At 51.1% G+C, this 6,954-nt stretch overlaps 2 non-coding genes across 2 annotated transcripts; both read left to right on the forward strand.

Annotated features, from left to right (window-relative positions):
- Window positions 1-5,703: 5,703 nt before the first annotated feature.
- On the forward strand, window positions 5,704-5,775 carry trnap-agg (transfer RNA proline (anticodon AGG)). Its single transcript has one exon. It is a non-coding gene; the product is annotated as a tRNA-Pro (tRNA).
- Window positions 5,776-6,859: 1,084 nt separating this feature from the next.
- trnap-agg (transfer RNA proline (anticodon AGG)) lies at window positions 6,860-6,931 on the forward strand. The gene has a single exon. It is a non-coding gene; the product is annotated as a tRNA-Pro (tRNA).
- The last annotated feature ends 23 nt before the right edge of the window (window positions 6,932-6,954 follow it).

Here is a 6,954-nt window from a genome sequence, read left to right on the forward strand (position 1 = left end):
CTCGATGCTTGGCTTCTGGGCTCCTCTGCACCAGGGAGGTCTTTCAACCTCAGATACTGTTGGCTGTATAGCTGATGGGAAATCATACTGTTATCTGTGTGTTTTGTTTTCTTTAAAGAAAATGTGTATTTTACAAGTTCGTTGTTGTTGTTGAGGAGGAGGAGGACATGTAGTGTGTTGTTGAGGAGGAGGAGGACGAAATGTGGTTTGCCGGCTTGTTATGGAGACCTTTGCTGAACGTGTACTCCTGAGCTGCACCAAAGGAGAGGCATTCTTTTCAGTTGTTTGCGGGCCTGCTGAACCATGCTCTCAGTGCTGTCTCACTGGGGATACGGTTACCGTTCTGGAAAGACACTTCAGCGCTACAGTCCATGCTATCAGTCAGTGAGCGTAGGTCTCCCGGTCTGCCCCAAAGCAGTTACGCGCTTGCCCAGCAGAAACTGCGACACCCTCCGTTAACTTGGCTCGTTGGTCTAGGGGTATGATTCTTGCTGAGGGTGTGAGAGGCCCTAGGTTCAACTCCAGGACGAGCCCACTTGGCCCCACTTTGTAGTCACCGAAGTGTTCGCTCGTTTGCTCTTGAAGGCTGGCTTCTGGGCTCCTCTGCACAAGGGAGGGCTATTGACCTCAGATACTGTTGGCTGTATAGCAGATGGGAAATCAGACTGTCATCTGTGTGTTTTGTTTTCTTTAAAGAAAATGTGTTTTTTACAAGTTCGTTGTTGTTGTTGTTGTTGTTGAGGAGGAGGAGGAGGACATGTAGTGTGTTGTTGAGGAGGAGGAGGACGAAATGTGGTTTGCCGGCTTGTTATGGAGACCTTTGCTGAACGTGTACTCCTGAGCTGCACCAAAGGAGAGGCATTCTTTTCAGTTGTTTGCGGGCCTGCTGAACCATGCTCTCAGTGCTGTCTCACTGGGGATACGGTTACCGTTCTGGAAAGACACTTCAGCGCTACAGTCCATGCTATCAGTCAGTGAGCGTAGGTCTCCCGGTCTGCCCCAAAGCAGTTACGCGCTTGCCCAGCAGAAACTGCGACACCCTCCGTTAACTTGGCTCGTTGGTCTAGGGGTATGATTCTTGCTGAGGGTGTGAGAGGCCCTGGGTTCAAGTCCAGGACGAGCCCACTTGGCCCCACTTTGTAGTCACCGAAGTGTTCGTTCGTTTGCTCTTGAAGGCTGGCTTCTGGGCTCCTCTGCACAAGGGAGGGCTATCGACCTCAGATACTGTTGGCTGTATAGCTGATGGGAAATCAGACTGTCATCTGTGTGTTTTGTTTTCTTTAAAGAAAATGTGTTTTTTACAAGTTCGTTGTTGTTGTTGTTGTTGTTGAGGAGGAGGAGGAGGACATTAAGTGTGTTGTTGAGGAGGAGGAGGACGAAATGTGGTTTGCCGGCTTGTTATGGAGACCTTTGCTGAACATGTACTCCTGAGCTGCACCAAAGGAGAGGCATTCTTTTCAGTTGTTTGCGGGCCTGCTGAACCATGCTCTCAGTGCTGTCTCACTGGGGATACGGTTACCGTTCTGGAAAGACACTTCAGCGCTACAGTCCATGCTATCAGTCAGTGTGCGTAGGTCTCCCGGTCTGCCCCAAAGCAGTTACGCGCTTGCCCAGCAGAAACTGCGACACCCTCAGTTAACTTGGCTCGTTGGTCTAGGGGTATGATTCTCGCTGAGGGTGTGAGAGGCCCTGGGTTCAACTCCAGGACGAGCCCACTTGGCCCCACTTTGTAGTCACCGAAGTGTTTGTTCGTTTGCTCTTGAAGGCTGGCTTCTGGGCTCCTCTGCACAAGGGAGGGCTATCGACCTCAGATACTGTTGGCTGTGTAGCTGATGGGAAATCAGACTGTCATCTGAGTGTTTTGTTTTCTTTAAAGAAAATGTGTATTTTACTAGTTCGTTGTTGTTGTTGAGGAGGAGGAGGACATGTAGTGTGTTGTTGAGGAGGAGGAGGACGAAATGTGGTTTGCCGGCTTGTTATGGAGACCTTTGCTGAACGTGTACTCCTGAGCTGCACCAAAGGAGAGGCATTCTTTTCAGTTGTTTGCGGGCCTGCTGAACCATGCTCTCAGTGCTGTCTCACTGGGGATACGGTTACCGTTCTGGAAAGACACTTCAGCGCTACAGTCCATGCTATCAGTCAGTGAGCGTAGGTCTCCCGGTCTGCCCCAAAGCAGTTACGCGCTTGCCCAGCAGAAACTGCGACACCCTCCGTTAACTTGGCTCGTTGGTCTAGGGGTATGATTCTCGCTTAGGGTGTGAGAGGTCCCGGGTTCAACTCCCGGACGAGCCCGCTTGGCACTGCTTTGCATTATCTGAAGCATTCGTTTGTTCTCTCTCGATGCTTGGCTTCTGGGCTCCTCTGCACCAGGGAGGTCTTTCAACCTCAGATACTGTTGGCTGTGTAGCTGATGGGAAATCAGACTGTCATCTGTGTGTTTTGTTTTCTTTAAAGAAAATGTGTATTTTACAAGTTCGTTGTTGTTGTTGAGGAGGAGGAGGACATGTAGTGTGTTGTTGAGGAGGAGGAGGACGAAATGTGGTTTGCCGGCTTGTTATGGAGACCTTTGCTGAACGTGTACTCCTGAGCTGCACCAAAGGAGAGGCATTCTTTTCAGTTGTTTGCGGGCCTGCTGAACCATGCTCTCAGTGCTGTCTCACTGGGGATACGGTTACCGTTCTGGAAAGACACTTCAGCGCTACAGTCCATGCTATCAGTCAGTGTGCGTAGGTCTCCCGGTCTGCCCCAAAGCAGTTACGCGCTTGCCCAGCAGAAACTGCGACACCCTCCGTTAACTTGGCTCGTTGGTCTAGGGGTATGATTCTCGCTGAGGGTGTGAGAGGCCCTGGGTTCAACTCCAGGACGAGCCCACTTGGCCCCACTTTGTAGTCACCGAAGTGTTTGTTCGTTTGCTCTTGAAGGCTGGCTTCTGGGCTCCTCTGCACAAGGGAGGGCTATCGACCTCAGATACTGTTGGCTGTGTAGCTGATGGGAAATCAGACTGTCATCTGAGTGTTTTGTTTTCTTTAAAGAAAATGTGTATTTTACTAGTTCGTTGTTGTTGTTGAGGAGGAGGAGGACATGTAGTGTGTTGTTGAGGAGGAGGAGGACGAAATGTGGTTTGCCGGCTTGTTATGGAGACCTTTGCTGAACGTGTACTCCTGAGCTGCACCAAAGGAGAGGCATTCTTTTCAGTTGTTTGCGGGCCTGCTGAACCATGCTCTCAGTGCTGTCTCACTGGGGATACGGTTACCGTTCTGGAAAGACACTTCAGCGCTACAGTCCATGCTATCAGTCAGTGAGCGTAGGTCTCCCGGTCTGCCCCAAAGCAGTTACGCGCTTGCCCAGCAGAAACTGCGACACCCTCCGTTAACTTGGCTCGTTGGTCTAGGGGTATGATTCTCGCTTAGGGTGTGAGAGGTCCCGGGTTCAACTCCCGGACGAGCCCGCTTGGCACTGCTTTGCATTCTCTGAAGCATTCGTTTGTTCTCTCTCGATGCTTGGCTTCTGGGCTCCTCTGCACCAGGGAGGTCTTTCAACCTCAGATACTGTTGGCTGTGTAGCTGATGGGAAATCAGACTGTCATCTGTGTGTTTTGTTTTCTTTAAAGAAAATGTGTATTTTACAAGTTCGTTGTTGTTGTTGAGGAGGAGGAGGACATGTAGTGTGTTGTTGAGGAGGAGGAGGACGAAATGTGGTTTGCCGGCTTGTTATGGAGACCTTTGCTGAACGTGTACTCCTGAGCTGCACCAAAGGAGAGGCATTCTTTTCAGTTGTTTGCGGGCCTGCTGAACCATGCTCTCAGTGCTGTCTCACTGGGGATACGGTTACCGTTCTGGAAAGACACTTCAGCGCTACAGTCCATGCTATCAGTCAGTGTGCGTAGGTCTCCCGGTCTGCCCCAAAGCAGTTACGCGCTTGCCCAGCAGAAACTGCGACACCCTCCGTTAACTTGGCTCGTTGGTCTAGGGGTATGATTCTCGCTGAGGGTGTGAGAGGCCCTGGGTTCAACTCCAGGACGAGCCCACTTGGCCCCACTTTGTAGTCACCGAAGTGTTTGTTCGTTTGCTCTTGAAGGCTGGCTTCTGGGCTCCTCTGCACAAGGGAAGGCTATCGACCTCAGATACTGTTGGCTGTGTAGCTGATGGGAAATCAGACTGTCATCTGAGTGTTTTGTTTTCTTTAAAGAAAATGTGTATTTTACTAGTTCGTTGTTGTTGTTGAGGAGGAGGAGGACATGTAGTGTGTTGTTGAGGAGGAGGAGGACGAAATGTGGTTTGCCGGCTTGTTATGGAGACCTTTGCTGAACGTGTACTCCTGAGCTGCACCAAAGGAGAGGCATTCTTTTCAGTTGTTTGCGGGCCTGCTGAACCATGCTCTCAGTGCTGTCTCACTGGGGATACGGTTACCGTTCTGGAAAGACACTTCAGCGCTACAGTCCATGCTATCAGTCAGTGAGCGTAGGTCTCCCGGTCTGCCCCAAAGCAGTTACGCGCTTGCCCAGCAGAAACTGCGACACTCTCCGTTAACTTGGCTCGTTGGTCTAGGGGTATGATTCTCGCTTAGGGTGTGAGAGGTCCCGGGTTCAACTCCCGGACGAGCCCGCTTGGCACTGCTTTGCATTCTCTGAAGCATTCGTTTGTTCTCTCTCGATGCTTGGCTTCTGGGCTCCTCTGCACCAGGGAGGTCTTTCAACCTCAGATACTGTTGGCTGTGTAGCTGATGGGAAATCAGACTGTCATCTGTGTGTTTTGTTTTCTTTAAAGAAAATGTGTATTTTACAAGTTCGTTGTTGTTGTTGAGGAGGAGGAGGACATGTAGTGTGTTGTTGAGGAGGAGGAGGACGAAATGTGGTTTGCCGGCTTGTTATGGAGACCTTTGCTGAACGTGTACTCCTGAGCTGCACCAAAGGAGAGGCATTCTTTTCAGTTGTTTGCGGGCCTGCTGAACCATGCTCTCAGTGCTGTCTCACTGGGGATACGGTTACCGTTCTGGAAAGACACTTCAGCGCTACAGTCCATGCTATCAGTCAGTGTGCGTAGGTCTCCCGGTCTGCCCCAAAGCAGTTACGCGCTTGCCCAGCAGAAACTGCGACACCCTCCGTTAACTTGGCTCGTTGGTCTAGGGGTATGATTCTTGCTGAGGGTGTGAGAGGCCCTGGGTTCAACTCCAGGACGAGCCCACTTGGCCCCACTTTGTAGTCACCGAAGTGTTTGTTCGTTTGCTCTTGAAGGCTGGCTTCTGGGCTCCTCTGCACAAGGGAGGGCTATCGACCTCAGATACTGTTGGCTGTATAGCTGATGGGAAATCAGACTGTCATCTGTGTGTTTTGTTTTCTTTAAAGAAAATGTGTTTTTTACAAGTTCGTTGTTGTTGTTGTTGTTGTTGTTGAGGAGGAGGAGGAGGACATGTAGTGTGTTGTTGAGGAGGAGGAGGACGAAATGTGGTTTGCCGGCTTGTTATGGAGACCTTTGCTGAACGTGTACTCCTGAGCTGCACCAAAGGAGAGGCATTCTTTTCAGTTGTTTGCGGGCCTGCTGAACCATGCTCTCAGTGCGGTCTCACTGGGGATACGGTTACCGTTCTGGAAAGACACTTCAGCGCTACAGTCCATGCTATCAGTCAGTGAGCGTAGGTCTCCCGGTCTGCCCCAAAGCAGTTACGCGCTTGCCCAGCAGAAACTGCGACACCCTCCGTTAACTTGGCTCGTTGGTCTAGGGGTATGATTCTCGCTTAGGGTGCGAGAGGTCCCGGGTTCAACTCCCGGACGAGCCCGCTTGGCCCCGCTTTGCATTCTCTGAAGCATTCGTTTGTTCTCTCTCGATGCTTGGCTTCTGGGCTCCTCTGCACCAGGGAGGTCTTTCAACCTCAGATACTGTTGGCTGTGTAGCTGATGGGAAATCAGACTGTCATCTGTGTGTTTTGTTTTCTTTAAAGAAAATGTGTATTTTACAAGTTCGTTGTTGTTGTTGAGGAGGAGGAGGACATGTAGTGTGTTGTTGAGGAGGAGGAGGACGAAATGTGGTTTGCCGGCTTGTTATGGAGACCTTTGCTGAACGTGTACTCCTGAGCTGCACCAAAGGAGAGGCATTCTTTTCAGTTGTTTGCGGGCCTGCTGAACCATGCTCTCAGTGCTGTCTCACTGGGGATACGGTTACCGTTCTGGAAAGACACTTCAGCGCTACAGTCCATGCTATCAGTCAGTGTGCGTAGGTCTCCCGGTCTGCCCCAAAGCAGTTACGCGCTTGCCCAGCAGAAACTGCGACACCCTCCGTTAACTTGGCTCGTTGGTCTAGGGGTATGATTCTTGCTGAGGGTGTGAGAGGCCCTGGGTTCAACTCCAGGACGAGCCCACTTGGCCCCACTTTGTAGTCACCGAAGTGTTTGTTCGTTTGCTCTTGAAGGCTGGCTTCTGGGCTCCTCTGCAGAAGGGAGGGCTATCGACCTCAGATACTGTTGGCTGTATAGCTGATTGGAAATCAGACTGTCATCTGTGTGTTTTGTTTTCTTTAAACAAAATGTGTATTTTACAAGTTCGTTGTTGTTGTTGAGGAGGAGGAGGACATGTAGTGTGTTGTTGAGGAGGAGGAGGACGAAATGTGGTTTGCCGGCTTGTTATGGAGACCTTTGCTGAACGTGTACTCCTGAGCTGCACCAAAGGAGAGGCATTCTTTTCAGTTGTTTGCGGGCCTGCTGAACCATGCTCTCAGTGCTGTCTCACTGGGGATACGGTTACCGTTCTGGAAAGACACTTCAGCGCTACAGTCCATGCTATCAGTCAGTGAGCGTAGGTCTCCCGGTCTGCCCCAAAGCAGTTACGCGCTTGCCCAGCAGAAACTGCGACACCCTCCGTTAACTTGGCTCGTTGGTCTAGGGGTATGATTCTCGCTTAGGGTGCGAGAGGTCCCGGGTTCAACTCCCGGACGAGCCCGCTTGGCCCCGCTTTGCATTCTC

This window comes from Amia ocellicauda, chromosome 2 (genome assembly GCF_036373705.1).
Source record: "Amia ocellicauda isolate fAmiCal2 chromosome 2, fAmiCal2.hap1, whole genome shotgun sequence".
NCBI classification, from domain to species: domain Eukaryota; kingdom Metazoa; phylum Chordata; class Actinopteri; order Amiiformes; family Amiidae; genus Amia; species Amia ocellicauda.